Genomic DNA, 22,144 nt, shown 5'->3' on the forward strand with positions numbered 1-22,144 from the left:
GCTACCCTACCACACTCAGGTTTGTTTGTTTGTTTTAAAGTAGGTCCTCAAGCTTTGTAGCAAGCGTTTTTTACCTATGGAGTTCTCTTCCTGGCCCTCAAATAGTTTTTGTGATGACTTTATTTCTTTCTCCTTTAACTTTTCTTTGAGAGGAAAGGCGTTTCCCCAATGGTCTTCCAGGTGTCTCAACTTTACCCACAGCCCGCATCTCTGGCTCATGGCAGCTGGTTGCCTCACTTCTCTTCAATGGAAACTGACCTGCTTTGTCCTTCGGGACAGCGAGTTGATAAATGGCATCTGATTTCTCTCCCAGCCCCCATTTACCTTGGTGGCAGGCTTTAGACGACATTGCTGTGGTTGATATTTTGTACGTTAGAAGCTTTCTTCAGTGATTTCTCTAGTGTGCCTTTGATTTTTGTGCCACCTTCCCGTGGTCCCCAGAATGTTTACAGTGTCATTTGGCAAAGGAAATGCTTTCTTGCAATTCTGTTCAAATGCCGTTTAAAAGAATTAATCAAAGGCTCTATCACTCCTCAAGACTGGTCACAGGCAGTGGCTCTGCTGGGGAAGGACTGGCATTGATTGATCCCTTGACAAGAGGCCTGTCAGAACCAACTTCCTTTCCCTGTACACAAGGCAATCTTGCCTTTGTTGTACTTTGAGTGAGCCACGGATCTTGAGCAGTCCTGGAGCCAGAATCAAGACAGTTCTGCCTCCACTCTCAGGCAGTGGCATCTGCATATCGTGGGCCTCAGAGTCATGGTTTTAGGGCTTCTCATCTGGCAGGCAGAGGGAGACAGATGTGAGTAAACATCAGAACCCCATTTGGAGGTGAGGTAGGGTAGTATCTCTGTCAGGTGCTATCCAAAGAAGCACCCCATTTTCTCAGAGGGCAGGGCAGACCCACTCCCCTGTTAGTATAGAATTCAAGGGTGACCAGAAGCTTTTGAGTGTTAGGTCTTTGTTTCCTTCCTTCTGTTATGGTATCTGTTCCACCATCGTGCAAGGGTCAAGAATCTTGTGTACCTGCCAGCTGCCCTCAGAGAGCTCTGGAGTCCTCCTGAAGTCCATGTGCTATAGAAGCATTCTGAGGCAAACCTGCATACCCTGCACTTACCACTCAACAAGTCTATGCCTTTCTTACCCAATGTTCTCCCTCAAAATCTGCTTCTTTGTCAACTTGTCTAACATAGTTGATGGCTTGCTCACTGAAGTCATATGTTTCTGTCTGTCATGAAGTGTGCTACTCCCCACCAAGACTGGGTACTATCCTGTCTAATACCCAGACTGCCTAGAATTGCATCCACTGGGAAACTGTAAGAGATACCAGAAAAAGGAAACTGCCTAGGAATATGGGTGTGTGTAAATGTGTTGATGTCAGAAGGAGCCTGCAGCTTGCTAAGGAATACTAGATAAATTGTTGCCATCCCTGTCACAGGGACACACAGGGCTGGCTTCAGGATGCTATAGCATCTAGCTAATGGCAGAAATCAGAGGTCCACACAAAAGCTAGAGGGTTGACAGGTGAAGAATAGATCCTGAGAACAACCCACTTGTGAATGCATGGAAAACTCTTTCCAGCTTCCAATTTCTTCCCTGGCCACGGAGACCTTATTTTTAAAAACTCATACCATTTAAATGCTGTATAGTCATGTATGAAATTCTCAAACATATAAAATTTAAAACACCCCTACCATTTGCTAAATTATGGTCATTCCAGTTGATTGTGCTTTCTTCTTCCCTTTTGGGCATTGAGGTTGCCTGAGTAGTGGGCACTGCCATCTTCCAGCTGCCCCTCTGCAGTACCAAGGCTCCTGAGAAGAGATGCTTAGAGAGTGTTTGAGGCTGTCCCCATGTTTGCCATTTGGAAGAAGCCGTGGGGGTTTGGCTTGAGGTTTACTAGGCAGCTGCAGGGCAATACCTGTGTATTCTGGGACCCACTCTCTTCTCTGTGCAGCTTGTTGCCTTTTTGCCTTCCCACCTGTTATCATGTGCAGCTGCCAATTTATTCTTTTCCTGAAAACGAGAACACCCAGTTTCCTAGAAATAAAATAGTCCAGTTGTATGCTGGGCATTTGGAAGTCACAACAAACCATTCTTTTAAAAGATGGAACTACTCCATGTTTTTACACATCTACACTAATATTACACATGAAGCTGTACAGATAAAAAAAAAAAAACCACCTATTTGTCAGTGGGCCAGTGCAGCAAATGGTCCTGCCAGTTCTGCTGTAGGGAAAATAACCATATAATAAAACATGGGTCACACATTCTCATACATAGGTTCTTTGAAAATGCAGAGTGAAGGCAGGATGTTTAGTATGATAAGGTGTTTGGCAACATAAGATGCATACTGTGTGGCCTTTGGCAGTTTATATAATGTCCTTCCTCAAAACAGGTAGTCATTTTACTTTGTTGTGAGGACAAGCATATGTGTGATATGTGTGGGTATTAGCACAATTATTATTTGACATAAGAAAATACACCATTGAACATTGGGCTTAGAATTGGTTAAGACTCTTGAATGAGACTTCCCAGTTAGATGGTGTGTCTTCCTTCATGTGTTTGGAAACCCTTGGCAAATTTGAAGTAAAGTGAACTGGAAATTTACTGACAAAGTAAACTAGAAGTCAGAATTAACTGGAATTATACAGTTCCAAAGATGGGGCTCCCCTGCAGTAGTAGAATAATACTAGCCAATGAAATTCTTTGGATAATTGAGGATGTTTTTAGATCTCTTCTCCAGTCCCTTTCACATATTCCTAATTTTCAAGACATAATCAATCAGCGACCCTTGGCATTAATGTTGCTAGTCTTCTGGCCACCATCTTCTGTCAGCCTTCATAGCTAATTTAGTTTCTATGCTCTGTAAGATGAAGTCACAAAGTAACTTTTTTTTTTTTCATGTCAGATGTCTCCTCACCCAGTTCATTTGGTGGAAACAAATCTTAGTGTGAAAGTCATGTGGGGCAGTGACAGATGGGAGTTGTTTCTTTCAAGTCTAATGAATTGCTGCTGCTATTTGGGGGGGGTGCTTATGGGAAATGTGTTTGCTCTCCTCTGCTCTTCTGCACAGCAGGCTATAGTATCCATCCCCTTAGCTTGTTTCTCCTTCTTCCTCCATGTAAGGAAGCAGCAATGGCCCCCAGCAGATGTAAGATGCCACTGTCATCACTGTGGACTTCTCAGTCCCCAGAGCTGAGCCATCAAGCTCTCTTATTTAGACACGATACCATCTATGGTGCTCTGTCGTACTGGCACAAATGGAGTAAAACAACGACTTTGTGTTCTGGTTAGTTTGGATCTTGACTTATTCCAGAAACTTAATGTGTACAATATATTGCTTCATAAAATAAGGGGGGTATGTAAAAAGAAATTAAATATACTTTAAGAAGCTCAAATAAAATTATTGACATTATCATTTATATTCATGTTGGTAAGTCTGTTCTCCAGCAACCGCAAAAGACATAAAGTCGTTTTATTTGTTCATAACTTTGAGCCATAAAAGGCATCATTATTAACACCTTTTCTTCATATGGTTGCATAGATTTGAAGTTTAAGGACTTGGGAATGTAAAATGAACATGCAGAGTATTGGTAACTCCATGAACTGTGTAGGACGTTCTAGATAATGTCTTTTTATTCCTTTGTCTTCATGTGCATCAAGCCAGCATTGAATTTAATACGAAGGCGTAAAAAGTTGTGTGGCAGGCCTAATGTTACCTAACTTGTCAGGGCTGCTTGTCAAAGCAAAGCCCCTCTGTTGTAGGTCCCTGCTATCTTATCCCTTCTGCTATCCTACTTACTCACTCCTAGTCTCCCTGTCCCACCCTAGATCAGGGCTTCATCCTGCAAGAGTTTGGTTTTCTTCCTCAGCCCTGCTATTCTCTCAATACTTCTGTCTGTACAGCAGGCCTGAGTGCCTTCCCTTGTCCACGGGTCAACAACTCTTCCTTGAGTTGACGGAACCACTGCAAGATTCTGTCTTCTTCTGCTTTTTGGGTTTGTTTGTTTTGTTTTGTGTTTTTGTTTGTTTGTTTGTTTGCTTTTTGAAACAGGGTTTCTCTGTAGCTTTGGAGGGTGTCCTAGAACTCACTTAGTAGATCAGGCTGGCCTCCAACTCACTGAGATCCACCTGCCTTTGCCCTGCCCTAGGCTTCTTGTTACCAACCACACAGAGTATCACCCCTTCCCTCCTCTGCATAGGGCTCCTGGCTGCTCCCCAAACTGTCTTTCTATATTGGCTTCTCTCTATCCCTTGGAAGTCTGCTAAGCTTCAACCTCACTATGGACCTTGTCTGCTGTTCTGTGCTCTTGCTTTGTGAGTGCAAAGTAGTCTCTCTGCACCCTCCCCCACTCCTAGAGGTCATCTGGTCATCTTTCAAATGAGAATTTCCTAAAGAAACCACAATCTCTAGCCTCCACTTTAGGGACCTCTCCTTCTCTGAACTCTGTATCTAGTAGAACTGACAGCTCCATAGCAACAGACTCTGCAGCACCAAAGACTGCCCCTTTCATCCATATTGGCACCTGTGATCATCATGAAGGTAGAGACCAGCAAAGACAGTGACAGAAAAGACAGCTTTGGAATCTGATACCCTGGGTTCCAGTCTGTTTGTCCCCCTTCTTACCAATGGAAGGACTTGAACCACTCTCCATTATGGCAATCACTTGGAGGACTTGAAAAGCAATGCTGGTATCCTCCATGAGAAACTCTTGATGCTTTATCCCTGTGGCATGACCGGGGTATCAGCAGTGTGCAGCAGTTTCTGAGCCATTTGTTTCTCATGTCTAAGCAGATGGGTAAAATTCACCATCTGATGAAATGCCTTCTACCCAGAGTTCCTAAGCTGTGTGAGCTAGTGTGCAGGGGAGTGCCCCTATAAGCTGTCAATAAGTGGTGTTCAATATGATAATGATCCAGTTTTGTAACTCCCACATCTACTGTTGCTGGTGGTTTCTTGTCCTGCCATGTCCCACTGCCCTTCTTAGTCCCAAATAAACACATGGGTGCTATATTAGTTATAAAACTGTTGGCTGATAGCTAAGGCTTCTTACTGACTAGCTCTGTCTTAATTATTAGCCTATTTCTATAAATCTATGTATTTCCATGTGGTCTTGGTTTATTGGACAACACCTGGAGTGTCCTGTCTTCCCAGTCTCTACATGGTGTCCCTTCTTGGCGCCTCTCCACCCTAGCATTCTCCTAGTTCCTAGTCTCCTAGTTCCGCCTGTCTTCCTGCCTCTATTGGCCAAACAGTGTTTTATTCATCAACCAATAAGAGAAACATATATACAGAAGAACATCCCCTATCAATCTACTATGATGTCCTGAACAGACCAAGAACCCATAGTTTAGTGCTAAAATATAAAACATAAAAAAGTACATATTTTTGTGGCAGTAATTGACTATCAGTAAGCTCACAAAGGCTTGTAAAGATCTCATGGGACCATCTTAGAACCTTTAGCATGGGCTTGGCTTTTCATTGAGGATTTCTCTCTCCTGGGGCTTGGCACCATTTCAGCTTGTCATGAGACTCTCAAATACTTGATCGGTTTTTACATTGGCCAAAGAAGACTCCCAGCAGCTTCAGTGGGGTCCTGTAGAATTTCTACCTGAGTCTGCTACTTGCAATCTTACTTGGAAAGAGCTGACTAGGCACTGATGCTGTGGTTTCTAAAGGCAACCATGACTTATCCCAAGTCTCAAGTTATGATGGGCCAGTGGCCAGATGAGGATGTACCCTTTAGGAATAGCTCTTAAATGCAATTATGAGATTCCATTTCCAGCGATGAAGCCCATTGTGCACCTGCCCTTTGCCTCCATGTCAATGTATTGCCTAGTGTTATGGAGGGCTGATGGCTCTGAAAAAGTTGGGTAGGCAACATTACTTTTAATGGCCAGCTTTTGCCTTGAGGAAATCAATCAAAGGAAAGATTATGGTTGAGCACTACCAGGCTTTCTTCTTTGCATTCATCTGTTCTTTCCAAGACTGAGTAGCTATTAGTCGTCATTCCTGGTGCCAGAGAAAAGGAATGACTACTGATGATGTGGGGTCTTAGTACTGTTAAGAGAAATGCTTATAGAATAAATACTACCTCTGATTATGAGGGATATTTAAGAGCTTCAGTGCTCTGCAAGGCTGGAGAGAAATGAGATGAGAGGCCTCATAAAAGAGCAGTCAATTATTTTAAAGATGAGTTTGCATCTTTTAATTCCTCACCAGATAATGAAATATCTATCTGAGCCTGCGGCTGTTGTATCATTTCTGGTATATTCAACAAAATTTATTCAACAGTCACTTATTGCGTGTCCTTTCATACTAGGCTCTGGGCTCAGGGCTATAGATACAGGGAAGAGTGGATAAAATGTACAGGATAAACAGCAGCACAGATAGCCTGGTGGAGATGTGGCCTGAGCAAGGCTTCAAAGCAGAGGTGGGAGGGAACCTGTTAAGACAGGCTTTATAGATAGGCGACCTGGGTTCACCAAGGATAATAGTACTTTTTTTGGATGGGCAGTCAGATGTCCTGAATTCTGAACCCACATTTGGCTATAAGTCAGACCAGGTCAAAGCCACAGCAACATAGGGTTGGACAAGACCACCTTTTCTGGATCATCAGGCAATGGAGTGAGACAAGAGACCCTGATTGTGCGTAAGGCCTGCCATGCTACATCAGCAATCTTGTCACATTGCAAAATTTGACTTCCAATGTTTGCTGTGTCCCTGACCACACGAGCTAAGGAGAGTCAGAAAGACTCTAGGTCTGTAGCACTTCCCTGGAAGTGAAGGTGAAAGACCCTGGGAGATAAGGGCCTCATCTTAGCAGCACTGACTCCTTTGCTCTTCCCCCAGGATACAGGCAGAAGCTGCTCTCAGTGAGTGATGGTGTTACTATGATCATCTCTCTGAGGGTCAAGTCCTCCATACTTTCTGAGTCTAGTACAGAGGAGAGATCAGGGCCATGGAACCAGCTCTGCCACAGCACCCCCTGCTTCTGAATAGTTTTCTTTCCTCATCAGCAATATGAGGGCATCCATGATAGTTAAAAGCTTATTAGATTCTATAGGATTATCTAACAGCTCATTCCAGAGGACATAGCCTACTGCCAGTACTTAGCAAATAGTAATCAGTGACAATGACAATTCCATAGTACTTCCCACAGCTCTTGACCTGCTGAGGATGCTAGCGCATGAGGCCAACACACCCTACAGGTGGGTCTTGGTAGCTTTTGAATGGGTGACTAGATGAAAAGTCTCTTCAGTACTCTTTAGTAGGGACTGGTGGTCTGGTGGTTTTTGTTTGTTTGTTTGTTTGTTTTGTTTTTTTTTATTTTTTATTTGCACATCTCTCTGTGTAGTTAGAAATTAATTGCTCTTTTACTCTACCTTGAAAAATAAAGTACAACAGAAAAGAATTCATGCTGAGTTTTATGAGGGAGGTGTTGGATGACTAGGATCTTCATTAGGCTAGTGAGAAGGGAAACTGACTGGTTTTCACTGCTTACTAGGAGCTAAGCTCTTGAACACTTCCTGTAGGTTGGATTTGGCAAGACCTAGAAACCAACCAATCTTGAGTCCAAGGGCTCTAGCCCAACATGGGACCTGACAGTGCTGGGTCATCACAGGCTAGCCCTAAATACTATCCTTCATTACTGGGGAACCTGTCTTCATAATTATTTGGATGATAAGGGAATTGTGTGAGTGAGAAGCAAGCCAGGTACCTAATCTTTCCAAGGACTGTGACCCAGCTACAGTAGTATTATTGGCCAACTCTGGTTAGTTGTGAGAACCTAGAAACTCAGCCATGGCCAGGAGGACTCAAATCAGAGTATGGCTTTAAGAGGTGGATCGATCTGTCTTACCTTAAAGCAAAATATGAGGGACAAGGGTGAAGGAAAAATACTTGTCCTCTTGAAGAAGGAACCTCCAGCTGGCTTGCTACCTGATGTTAGAGGTAGGGCAGGATATGGGGTTCTGGACCCTGCCTGCATGAACAAGAGGAATGCTTTGGAGAACTGGTGTTGCCCAGCCTGAAAGGGGACCGAGAGTGATGATTATGGCAAGAGAGTGGTCTTGGTTAGAATTGGTGGACTCGTGTCTTGGGATATGGTATGGAAGTCCCTGAGTTGCCCATAACATCCTTTGCATCCTTTGTTCTCTGTTCCAAGTTGATGGCTATGCAGGTTTATTCAAGCCTAGGGTGTTGTTTGGTCTAGAAAAAGTGAGTTTCATATAAACCTTCTGGGAAGATCTTGACATTGCAGGATGAAGATACTGCCTGTAAGACCTAGGAAACAGAAACCATGGGTAGACATCTAAAATCTCTTGTTACCTGTACTCAGCTAACATATATCTACACCTTCCATCCTTCCATGAGGACACCCTCTGCACTCCTGCCTACATCTGGATAGAATCTGAAAAATCCACTGGCTGGCCTACTCCAGGGAGTTTGGACCATCTTTCCCGGGTCACATGGTTACCTCATCAAGGCTCTGTGGAACAGAGAAGTATGATGGGCAAGCAGCATCTTTCCCCAGATAGCATGGTCCAATTCACAATGCATTCTAGTGTGTGCCAATCCAAAAAGACTGAAATTGAGTAGGAAGGTTTTTAACCAATTCTCAGTATAAGAAAATCTCTGTTAAGAGGTAGAAATGAGCTCTCCTGGGGATAATAGCCATAGGAAAACAAGTATAGTAATACCTTCTTTTTCCAAATTGTATACAAAATCAATGTCTGGTTTTCTGCTAAAAAGCTGAATATCTTGTGTTAGAATTTATCCTGGATTATCAGCCCCACAGGGTATTGCCAAACTTCAGCCTCCAGCCCTGTGCAGATGCCTCAAACACTCTTTTTAGTCAAAAGATTTATTTTTGTTTGTTTGTGTGTGTGTGTGTGTGTGTGTGTGTGTGTATGCACACTGTGTGTGTGTGTGTGTATGCACACGTGCATGCTATGGGTGTGGGTTCTTTCAGAGGTCAGAAGAAGGTATCAGATTACCTGCACACGTGCATGCTATGGGTGTGGGTTCTTTCAGAGGTCAGAAGAAGGTATCAGATTACCTGGAGCTGGAGTTATAGGTAAGTGAAAGATGGTGTGGATTTTGGGAATTGAACTTGGGTCCTCAGGAAGAGTTGCAAACACTCTTCACTGCTGAGCTATGTTCCTTTAAAGTGGCAAGTTGACATGGCTTTCAGCTGGTAGCAGTATGGTCAATAGTGTAGAACTCACAGGAAAGGGCAAGCTATCTCACTCTGGGCAGCTTATGCCTGTGTTTTATCTCATCCTCATGGGTCATCCCTTGCATTCCCCTTTGCTGACAGGAACCCGAAGTTCCAAGTGGAGAAATGCATTCTGCAATGTCTTACAGCTGGTTATGTGGAGCTAAGCATGGGGATCTCCACCATTAGCTTCCTGGGGTTCCAAGGAGGGGCACAGCTTCAATAAGGAGAGTGAGAGGTAGGCTCTGGGTGTTGGGCAAACAACATCTTATGCAAAGGGAGTCTTCAACAGGGACTGAGTGAGTCCCTCAGGCCCAGGGCAGGAAAGCAAGCCTGCAAGCTTTAATCTTGTCTATGCTCTTGGGGCAGAGAATGTCTCTCATGGACCCACTGTCTCCCTAGTGCAGAGAGAATAGGTACCTACAGTAAAGGTGTGCATATTGTTATACTTGATACTAAGGGAAAACATGGAGTAGAACTGTGATTGAAGTTACTCAACTTAATCAGGCCCAAGGAGCTGATGGGAACACTGCAGTATAAAACCTAGGTCTAATGAAAGATCCTTAGACACACATTGAGATGGAAGCCATACATTTTGGCCTTTTAAAATTAACTCCATGAAGACAGGGACCTAGGTACTTGATGAGTATTAAGGACATAAATGAATAACAAAAGGACAAAGTCACACTCATATGTGTGGAGTGTGGTTGGCACAACCACATGGAGATCATGTTGGCACAATAGGACTCAGGAGTGCTCCTTCAGTGAACAAATGGGTGAATGGATGAATACCTTCCTGTGGCCTTTCTGCAGAAAATGTCCTAATGTTCTGCACAGAAGCTTTTGAGAGGGCCCCAAATTGTGTATCATCACAATAGCTGCCTCTGTCTGAGAACTCCAATGGCCATAAGCCTTCATGAATTCTCAACACCATCCTTGAGCTCTTTGGAAGGCTTCTGATTCCTAAATTCATGATGATCCTCTAAGCCATGAGGTGGATCCTATGACAAGAGTATAGCCTTTTCATTGGCTATCAAGTCAAAAGTCTGAAAAGACAAATTAAGGTACCATGACCCTTACAGATGGAAATCATTGCTGCTTCAGAATTCAGCCAAGTCATAGTTACCAAATACTTTGCCACAATGACCCTAACTGGGCAGGCTGCTGGTGTTGTTGGAAGGGCCTGGTCTGTTGCCTTGGGAGAGCAGAGGAGGGCAGGAGCATCCCCATATCAAAGTGTGTTGTCTTAGTTTCCTGGTTAGTGCATCCAGCAGTGAAGCTCTTCCAAAATGGGTGGAGCCATTTACATTTTCCATGAATGAATATTAAGACGGGAATTACTAACATCTGCCGCTTAAGGAAACAGCTGCTGTGTGCAAGGCACTGGGCCAGGTGCTGCACATATGGGGTCTCGAAGAATCCTAAAATGATACAGGAAGAGGCAACTATTCTCCTAAATAAACAGCAAGAGAAGCTGAGGTAGGTGTGTGTGTGTGTGTGTGTGTGTGTGTGTGTGTGTGTGTGTGTGTGTGTGTATGGGGGGCGCTTAAACAACTGGCCCAAGGCCACCTTGTCTCTTAGTAGTAGGACAGGGAATCAAATGGAGTCTGCCTGAGGCCAAAGGGCCCATTATCCTTTCCAGGCCCACAGTGTTATGACTTGAATTGTTTGAGAGACATCTATCCTCCAGCTGGTGGTGTTGCTGCTTTGGGAGGCTGTGGGACATTGTGGACAGGAGGCTTAGCTGGAAAATGTAGTTCCATAGAGATAGAAGCCTGGGCTTTACCATCTGGTTCCACTGGTCTTCTCTTTTCTTCCTGGCCATTGCCAGGTAGCAGCCAACTGTCTGTGCTCCTAACACCACACTGAGATTGCTTGCCTTCTTCACCATGATTGAATGTGCCATGAACCGATAGAATCTTCTTCTCCCCTAGGCCGTTCTGTCAGGTTTTGGTGACAGCATTGTAAACATAATGAACAAATACACCTAACAAGGGACAGCTGCATCAGAAAAATGAAGAGTAATGACAGCTCTGGCTCAGCTCATATCTGGTACGGGGGCTGGAGGCAAATTATTTCACACCACTAAGCCTCAGCTTCCTTAGCTGTGATATACAGGTGTTTACACGCCAAGGGGAGGTTCTCTGTGGATGTTTGTGCACTATCATGTGTGTATGTGTGCATGGCATGTGCACAAGTATGCATATTGGTAAACTAAAGACCTTTGAATCTTCCTGGCAATCATACTTCTAGAAACACATATCTGCCCTGTTTCTTGGAAAACCTCCCATAATAAATCACTGCCCTGTCATCTGCCTCCTCCTCCTGCTCTAGCTAGGTGGCACTTGGGCTCCTGTAGGGGAGGACAGTAGCTACTCCAGTTGCAAATGGGAAACAGTGGGTGTCCTAGTTAGGGCTACTATTGTTGTAGTGAAACATCCTGACCAAAACAACTTAGGTAGGAAACAGTTTATTTCAGCTTACACTTCCATGTCATAGTCCCTCATTGAAGGAAGTCAGGGCAGGAACTCATGCAGGCAGGAATCTGGTGGCAGGAGCTGATGCAGAGGCCATGGAGGGATGCTGCTTACTGGCTTACTTCCAGTGGTTTGCTCAGCCTGCTTTCTTGTAGAACCCAAGACCACCGGCCCAGGGTGGCCCCACCCACAATAGGCTGGGCCTTCTCCTATTGATTGCTAATTAATTACACAATGACTTACAGCCGGATCTTATGGCAGCATTTTCTCAAATGTGGCTCCTGCCTTTCAGATAACTTCAGCTGTCTCAAGTTGACAAAAAACTAGCCAGTATAGTGGGTGAGACTGTCCACCAGCTCAAACCCTGCAGCTCTGCTTGGCTGCCTTGCTGCGGGTGGGCAGCTGAGAGTGTGTACAGTATGGTGTCTGCTGTTTCACCCCTGGTCCTTTCTGATCTCTTCCCCTCCACACCTTTCCATCAAAGGACCATCTGGGCAGCATTTCAAACCCCACAGGCAAGTTGACTGCCAGTATGAGTGGGGTGGTAGAGAGGATCAAGGGGCTGTAGGCAAGAGGAAGCAGAAGGAAGAGGCTGTATGGATACCTTTTGACCAGTGCCCTTAGCTTGTGGCCCCACAAAGTTCCCCACTCATTACCACATCACTGTCTGCTCTTTTTGTTCTCTGACTCCAGACTGGCTTGAGTTAAGTGTTGGCATTCATCGTAACAGGGTCAGAGCCAGCGTGTGGTTGTATTCTGAGGCAAGATGTGACCAAGGCCTCCAACTTAAGTTTTAGCTAAAGATGGCCTTGACTTCTGGTCACATTGCCCCTGACTTTGGAGTTCAGGGAATGTATAGATTTCATTTTACTTTATTTAATTATCATTTTTTCGTTTATTTTATATACTGATTGAAGTTTCCCCTCCCTCCTCTCCTCCTGTCCCTCCATCTGCTCCCGTCTGCCCCTCCCTATCTATTCCTCCTCCATCTCAATTCAGAAAGGGAGAGTAGAACCTCTATCTGTCTATCTTTCTCTCTATATATACATACATTTACATACACACATACATACATAAATATAAATGTTTGACTGTAGATTTTATATTTGTGCCTTTTTATCCCTATCCATGAATCTTCCAGGAAGCTCTTAAATGAAGTATTTTGGCATCAGAATAACTGATTTTGCATGCCAGCACCTTTGTGGATCCCACACTATGAATGCACTTCTCTTTGCTGATGCTGGCTTTTTGCCAAGCCCGTGTTGCCTGAAGGCCCAGGGTAGTGGGAGATGTCTGGCCATGTGGCCTGGGCATTGTACAAAGGCTGCTGTCTGGTACAGTGCAGCCCATACTTGCTTCTCACCCTGGCTGGGGCAGAGGTCAGCCACTTTGTTTTGTCATCTTTACCTGCTGAGATAAATATAGCTTTGGAATTGAGGTTATTTCTTCATCTTCTCTGCTGTGTGTGTTCTTGATAGTTCCCTTGCTGGTCCATTTCCAGGACACATGGTGACATGGGAGGAATTGATATTTCTCATTTCAACAGTAGGAGGGGGCTGGTTCTAAGAAGCCCCCAAATAGCAGTGTCTGCTTCTGAGAAGCTCTGTGTCAAGTACAAACATGAGAGAACATCAGAGGAAGGCCTCTTGCAGCATAGACAAGGGATCAGAAGGGACATTTTGTCTTAATGGAACCAGGAGTAGAAAAAAAAGAGAGAGGGATCCTGAACTCATCTCTTCAAGAGTTCAAAAAAAAATGTGAGAGAGAAAGTAAGGAAGGAAGAAAAAAGAAAGGAAGAATGAACAAAAGAAAGAAAGAAAGAAAATTATTCTAACAAAAGCAAGTGCCTGCTGGTGCTGAGCGCTGTGTTTCCTCAGTCTTGCTGCTGACGAAGCCCTTTCCTCAGGGGAGGTCTTGTTTTTCAGTTTTGCCATGGGGATTGTATCTCCATCCGCACCAAGAACTCCCTGAAGGGGGTACATGGGGGCAGAGGCCAGTGGGGGAACAGGGGTGGAGACTTCATGTTGAGCGCTTCAGGCTTGGCTTCCTTATACCGTGTGCATAGGAAACAACTAGGAAACAGAAAAGACAAACCAAGATGAGTATTGAGTGTGAAACATATAACACGTCAGAAAAGAATAACTGTAGCTCTGATTAATGAATGGCCTATCATCATGGTCTCATCACTGAAAGTTGAGCTGATCCAAGTGGAATGTGGCTATGACTTTGCTCTGTCCTGGGAGGTGTGTGTGTGTGTGTGTGTGTGTGTGTGTGTGTGTGTGTGTGTGTGTGTGTGTAGGCATGTATGCCTGCTAGTCAGCTTACTGTTACTGAACAGAATGCCTGAAACAATGCACTTAAAAAAGAAGAGGGATGTTTTGGGCTCATGCTTTCAGAGAGTGCATGATCAGGTGCCACATTGGGCCTGTGACAAGGCAGGACATCATGGTGTGATGTATGTGGTGGGGTGGCTTTCTTACCTCATGATGGCCAAGAAGCAAAAGGGTGGGGGAGTGCCCAATATTCCATCAAGCACGCTCTCACCATGACCTAACTTCCTCTGACTAAAAATCGTCTCCATCTTAAAGATTTCACCATTTGCTAGTCTTGACACAGGGTGATGACCAAGCCTTAAACCTATGAGTATTTTAGCATTTAAGAACCAAATCCTAACAGGACAGACAGCATGAATTAAATATCCATCTTTGCAAGCAGAAAATAGACAAGGCCCAGTGTTGAATACTGCTGCATAAGATGTCATTTGGTGATATGGAGGTCAGTAAAGAATACGCTGAAATAGCTGTGCTCTTACATCTGAGAAGTGGAAAATTGAGCAGAGAGGAGATTCAAGATGACTGGGGGATTTTTTTTTTTTTTGCAATAAACCCTCTAGAACTAGTTGATTCTTCTAACATACATGTACAGGCTTGATGAAAAGTAGCAACAACCACTATACAAGAGTGAGCTCCATGCCATATACACACTAACAACAGAAGCTGGATCAGTGGGTAGTATTAATAGATTGAGGCATGTGCGAATGTGTGCACATGCACATGTGCGTGCACATACACATGCACACACACACTATATACACACATATACATATATACACATATATTATACATTTTATATATATATGTGCAACAATAATAAAGAAAGAGCCTATTAATGTGAGTGGTGGTGGAACATAGAGGGGCTGAAGGGAGGAGAGGGAAAATGGTGCAATTAGAATTTAATTAAAAATGTGTAAAAGTAAAAAGTTTAAAACGAAGAAAATATTAAAAGTGTCATTCCTAATGGATTCCCTTGCTCATGCCCCCATGTTGGGGATGCCACGTCTAGGTCACTCAGGGTACCTGACCCTTTGCCATTTGAAGCTACTATTCTAAAGATACCTGATCTGCTACAATGAGCCAGGACCCTGGGGAGATTCTTGGTTGACTCTGGGCTCCCAGCCTACCCATAGACACCCCGAATTTTCAGAAACCGGAACCATGAAGCTTTGTCACCTGCCCATGGAAATTGCCCAGGGAGAATTTGGGGCAACTCTTTGCTTTTCTTTTTATATTTCCTTGCTCATGGGACTCAAAATAACCACGGTCCATTTTTGTTTTCTTTTTGCTGCAGAATAGGCTCGTAGACAAAGCTCTGGGGGCTTGCTGCTTGGCTGTGGGTACTTCTCTTTTTGCTTTTAGAAAACCAAGATGTACCCTCTTCATATCACCATCACCATTACTGCCACCGCTGCCAACTCCATTATTTGTGTTCCTAAACTAAGCTAAGCTATCAGCTTTGCCTTTTCTGGCCCCCCTTTCCCTCCAACTCAGTGTTTCAGATCCCCATAAATGGCATTTGCATGAATCTAATTATTCAAACCATTAATGGTTTTGTAGTCATTGTTTTTGTTACTCTACATTACACCTGTGAATTCTGCTCCCATCTACATCAGGAGCCTCTCCATTTCTCAAGGTGTATTGTCAATATTCTGCTTAGGTGATCTAAAGGACTGTACTGGCCTCCAGACAATCTCTCTATGCCAACATGCCCCCTACACCACTGCAGATTTTGAAGCTCTGCCACCATCCCAGTGAGACCCAAGTTAAGTCTGTGGTCCTCCCAGTGAGGAACATCCTTCTTCAAGCCTGGCCTAACTCTCTGGTTCTACTTACCATCACCTCCTCTCTTGCTTCTTCTGCTCAAGCCATACCTTCCTTCTTGCAATTCTCTAACCACACCCACCTTGTTCCTGCCTTACACCTTGACATCGCTTCTAACTAGGCTCTAGATAACCAGATGCTTTACTCTTTGTTTCTTGTAGGTCTCTACTTACATGTAAGCTCATCATGGGTGTGCTACATAAAATGACCTTCCTCCCCTGTACATCAGTGTCTGTTCCCCTTTATGTTTTATATATCTTTATATAAATTCACAGCACTCATTATTTCTATTTTACTGTATATATCTATCTATGCATCATCCTCAGTAGATTATGATCTCAGGACAACATCTGTCGTTTGGACCTTCTGACTTATCCACAGCCCCAGAACAAGGCCACCCTAGTTGGTACTTAGTAGATTTTTGTTGGATACATTGTGTGCCCAGTGTGAGCAGAGCCTTTTCAGACATCACAGGACCTAGAGATGTGGGACTCAAGCTTGCTTCAAGTTGGTGATTGATGGGAAATGCCACACTGGCTTCTATAATGGACTGTAGAGATGGGATATGCTATCTCAGTTCCCTCTTGGAATTCTCATCTCGTTGGCTGGAATAAATGGTGTGTGGTATTATGAGGTATGTGACAGAGAATTCCCTGCAGTTAGGGATTTATGTGTAGGTCTGGTTGGGCAAAGCAAAGCTATCTCTATTGATGGGTCATCAGCCCATAGGTGGGTATTACTGATGTGTCTCGAAGGCATCGTCTCTTTTCTCTCACCTTTTTTGGAAAATGTCATTCTCTCAACTGACTTTTTGAGAAGATTTAGCTATGCACTTGGGAAGTAATGCAACCCCCATTCCCAAATTGCCCTCTTTGCTAAAGTGATATTTAACAAAACCTTTTTGAGTATGACTGCATTCTTTGCTCTGTTTTAGGCTGTGGGGAGCCAGGTGGAACATTGACCCTAGGTTTATGCCTCCTTATAGGGGCTAGTGTGAGTCAGATAAAAGAGCACATGTCTGCTTGGGGCAAAGGTGCCCTTTGGAAACACAGGCTGTGTGTAGCTTTTATCAGTCTGCATTTCAAGATGACTGTGCCAAGCCCCCATTACGTTGACTTTTCTTCTTCACCAAATGGAAAGCCAGACATTAATTAAATGTCAATGACTATTCCTGCTAGTTCAATTTTCTGGTTCTATCTAATTAGAATTAAATGGTGAGAGAGGTTAGGCACACTAAATCAAAGTAAGAAAGAAAGAACGAAAGAAAAAAGGGTTCAGGCTTCCAAACTATGTCCCTGCATTTGCTAAATCAGTTTCAATTACCTGCCTAAAGCCTTTCCTTGGCTTCATTGTGAAACATGATGGTTGCTTTTTGGAGGGAATCTTTGCTGTTTGCAGTCATACACGTTTGGCTTTGGCCACCCTAAGCCATTAGAGTTCCTTTCTTTGGGCTCATGCTGGAAGGTAAGCAGTGTAAAGGTGGCTTTGGAGCTCAGGAGTCACAGACATCGAAGGCAACTCTTCTTTCAGACTGCTCCATCCTGCCCCCTCAGTCTCTTAGGGACCCCAAGCTCAGTGTGGCTGGGGTGCAGGGCTGCTATGATCTGTGCATCTTCCTCTGGGCAAAGTAAAACAGATAGCCCTGGGAGATGGGGAGCTTGCCAATTCAGCCAATAAGATTCATTTGCTATTTATAAGAAGCCAAATTCACTGCAGGCAGAATTTCCTAACTGAATTAAGTATTCATCAACAAATTAAGACATACCACAACTTGAACATATTTAGTCTCTAATCCCAAGTGCACTCAGTCCTAAAACTTTCTGAGCTCTAACATGACACTTTAAGTAGAGAATTTTGGATAATTACGACATTATTTTGTGAACAAAATTATTTTTAAAATGTATGAACTCAGCATCATGCTATGTGCATAAAGTGTATGTCACTTTGTTTGGGGTTGAGCTTTTTGTTTTCAGATATTATCAGTTTTATTATTTTTTTTCGACAAATTGGCCAAATGAACCTAATTTTGCTTTTAGCCACAAAGTGCTCATGGATTTCTAAGTGAATATGTCTTTGAAATTAACATACCTCCAAGGGGTTTTCCATTCTACTGATAATATTGTCAATGGCTAGGAAGCCCAGTGTTTTGACAACACTCAGAGGTGATTCTTTATTAGCATCTGAAAATGACCAACATTGACCTATCTGGCAAGCCTTCTATGAGATCAAAGGCTTCATCTTCCCCAGGGGTGTCCTTGCATGAGGACAGCTCCACCCATAGTTTCACTGAATCATTGCTAAAAATCACTAGATAGAAAGTCACCTTAGGGAAGAAACCATTTTTTTGTGGCAGCCAGTAAACGTGAAATGTTCCCATAACACAGATATTACCGAAAAATCTCATTCCAGATTCAATATAAATGAGCAGGATCTAGACATGACCATGGAATATTGAAATAAGTGGGCTAATGTTAATACTGGGCAAGTGGTAACCATTTGTTCAAACCATGTACGTGTGTGTGTGGGGGGGGACACCTGTTAGCCTGTCTCTCTCTGATTTGCAGTTTCTTAGTGAGCAATACTCCAAAGTAGCCACCAATGTTAGGGGAAAAAAAGCAGCAAATGAATACCTCAGAGATTCACTCTTTCTTGTGCAAGATTAGCCAGAGACAGTGCTTTCCCTTCCTTTCCTACAAAGCTTGTGGTTGCTTTTACTTTGGTCTGGCCACAGTTGTTGATTATGCATTTCCTCCCATACCTTTAATAAACAGTTGTTCATGTGGAACTCTTATGGACACACTAGACTCTGCATGCTGCATATTCTCTCTCATTTAGGGATCCGAGCTCTGAATTTTCAGGTGTGTGTGTTTAAATTGGAGTTCTTGCAGAAGCTAGGAAGCTACACAAGCTCCCTGGGGGATTTTAAGGCAGTAGGAGAGTTGAATGCAGGTGGCCTGAAGCAAGCAAGGAGAGTGACATAGGAGAGGGGGTGGCTAAATGGGGAGAATGATGGGAGGGCAGAGCAGAGGAATGGGTGCATGGAGGGATAACTAACACCAAAGATCATTAAAAAGAACATCTTAAAACCTACCATGAATGTAAACAAAAAGAATTTGAATGGAGTTATTCTATATTGGAGGGTTAATTCCTCACTATGATTCCAGGGGCTAACAGACGAAAATCAGTGTCGAATGTGGGTTACCATCATTATAGTTGTTGGCCATGGGGTTACATAGACACCCCAAACAATACAGGATGTTGCCATTGTTCTTAGTTACCACCAGAGATTGATGAGAAGTTCATATTGCTAAAGACATCACGACATCACATACTTGAGTTACAGGACATACAGAACTCAAAGTGGGACTGGCCTAGAGGCTTTTCTCTACTAGATAACTTTCCTAGTGTTGGATGTTCCCATGGAACATGGGGGAAGTAAAACCATCAATAGTCTTACCCATCTATGAACCCTATGAGCTACAATAATGAGTGTCCTGGCAAGATATGATCATTGATGTTATAGTGGGATGAATGTTGTTGGAGTAGAGAATTACTTTCTGATAGGCTTTAAGGTCTGTTACACACAATGGAACTCATGCCTACTACTGTTAACTGAGATGAGAACCTGTGGCTGTATGGGTCATAGGTCCTATGGAAGAATCTACTACTATCATTTTTCTAAAGGGGCAAAATAACAAATTGCCCTCTACTTACTTTATACTTGTTGATTAATGCAACTCTCAATCCTCATCAGAGAAGCCTGTTTGACTGTAGATGGTGATTAATACAGAAACTCACAAGTGCTCAAAGCATAGAGAATAGGAAACTATGAAGTAATCAGCCCTATATAGGACATCTGCATCACAGTCCTTCAGGGTTAAGGGACCATCACAGAAGAAGGGGCAGAAAGATTGTAGTAGGCAGAGGTTGCAGAAGAATAACATAAAACAGGGTTTTCTCAACGTGACAGGGCCATTGTACTCATGAGTCACAAGACCTGTACATGATCAAGCCAGTCAAAAAAGTCCCACCCTTAGCATTGGCGTTGATGACTGCTGTAGGAGGGGAAGTATCAGTTTTCCTTGGGGATGTGGCTCCTGATAGACTATCACATGCTCCAGGGGCTAGCCTAAATCCATGCATATATAAGCAGCACACTTTGGACTCAGTGAGCTAAAAGAGAGTGCATGACGTTGGGAGTAAGGCATGGTGAGAGGATGCACAAGGGAGTTGGAAGGAAGGAAGCAGGGGCTAAAGTTCATGAAAACACACAGTATTTTGTGTGAATTTCTCAAGAAACAAATAAAAATATACTTTAAAAATTACGGGGATGAAGTTCTTTATTTAGAACATAATCTATGTCTACTGAAATTTTAATTGGGAAAAACGTGCCAAGTTGTGAGTTTCGTTTGAAGAAATTGTACGTGCACACCCCTAAGAGGGCCTTGTCCTTAGCTCAGCATCAAGACTGGGCTTATGTATTTATTCCAAGTCCTCCTGGAAGTAATCCCTTCTGTGAGACCCATGTTCCATGATAGTATGAACTTAAGGAATAGGAGAAATGTTTCATGTTTCTGAGACATCATTGGATTCTACAAAATTGTTCATATAGAGAGTCTTATTTTAAGAAATGAATAAATTTAAATACCATGTGACTTAAATTTGTGCATCAAAATGTTTTTTTTTTCTCTTTTCGCTGTGCTACTATAGGCTAGTCAGCTGGGTAATAATTTCATATATAGTTTTTTAGCATAATTAAAAATCGACTTCTTAGGTACTGTGTATGATGCTTTGGTCTTAATAGTGTTCTGCATTCTGAATGTGAACTTCCCCAGTCAATAATATGCTATTAGCTTTGGATGTTTTTCATAACATGAAATTAAAACCCAACTGTCAAATGCTCTTAAAATGCATGCATCAAGTTATTCTGTTACTTAATTATCTGTAATTTGATTTAACCTCCCCAAATGATCTTTCTTCATTACATTTAATTTTTATCCCCTCTTGAGTCTCTCATGGGACCAAGGGTAAAGCTTATTGATGTCAGCTCACAAATTGACCCCTCTCTCTATTCAGGCAGGCAATGGCTTATTACACCTGAAATAATGGCATTTGTGAAAACATTCATCATGGGAGAGGGACCTGAGGAAGTTAGTGTGTGTGTCTGGGAAGGCAGTGAACATAAACAGTTGCAGGTACCATTGACTGCTAACCAAAGGGACAAGTCAGTTCCAGTCTTAGAGCCTTGGTGCTGGTATCAGGAACTCTTTCCTGGAATGAACCAGCTGCACAGCTGCATGTGCTGGCATGATAGAGATCACAACCCCTTGCTGTTCATTGTGGCAGCTTCAGTAACATGAATACTTCTGTGTGGCCAGTGCAACCAAGAGACTGCATGCTTAAGTTCCATTTAATAACTTCAGTTGGAATAGCTGTCCGTGCACAGTATCTGGCTGCTCTGCTGGGCACTGTAGACTTAAGCTGTATTGTGCAAATGTTCCTAGATTATAGCTGTTTTTCAGATCTTGAAATAGTTCCAAGATCCTTAGCATTTTTCACCTCCAGACAGCCTTCCCTTGGAGGTAGATGACTGTGGTTTCTTCTGTGATAGTATTGATGAAAGATGGCTCATGTTTGCAGGATTTGCCTGGGTTTCTGAGAATAGAGCTGTAATTTTAGAGCAAGTTCCAGAATGTATTGACAAGCTTCAAGTAAATTAGTATGTTCACATAAAGGCTTTTGTTGTAAATCATTGGTGTTAATTATTAATAATAACTGCTATCCTTCTCTGCATACCTTTGTGTGGTAGTAGGAGCTGTGCTCGGTTTTCTTACTAATTTCTCCCGTAGCCCTCGAGTCTGGAGCCCCTTGTTCAATATACAGACTTACCCTTCTGATTTTGGCTGTCTGCAGTTCTCCAGGCAGCCTTCAACAACCTTCAGTCCCCTTTGCCCAATCAGGGCCAGCATGTTACTGGGGGGGGGGGATGGGCAGTGCTTGTCTAACCCTGCCGCTTCATCTCGTGGTACATCTCAGTACTTCTGGCATTAATGCCTAGTAGTAGGGACTATGGTTTTCCTCTCTCCCTAAAAGGACAGAGTACTGCTCAGAGCCCACATTAAGCTTCTTTCTGTTGTTCTTGGTGAGTTTTCCCTCCCTTAATCTTTATAAAATTTTCTTAAAAAATCTGCATACTGTAGTGCTTGGTGATACTCAGCCATGCTGAAAACTGGTGGTTATATGTGTTTTTCTGGAGAGTAAGGGTGGTGAGCCTCTTGTGGCTAAC

General features: G+C 43.3%; 1 protein-coding gene across 1 annotated transcript in view; it reads left to right on the plus strand.

Annotated features, from left to right (window-relative positions):
* The window catches only part of Clstn2 (calsyntenin 2), a 556,633-nt gene that overhangs the window by 22,756 nt on the left and 511,733 nt on the right, over positions 1-22,144 (plus strand). The window lies entirely within an intron of this gene.

This window comes from Phodopus roborovskii, unplaced genomic scaffold (genome assembly GCF_943737965.1).
Source record: "Phodopus roborovskii unplaced genomic scaffold, PHOROB, whole genome shotgun sequence".
NCBI classification, from domain to species: domain Eukaryota; kingdom Metazoa; phylum Chordata; class Mammalia; order Rodentia; family Cricetidae; genus Phodopus; species Phodopus roborovskii.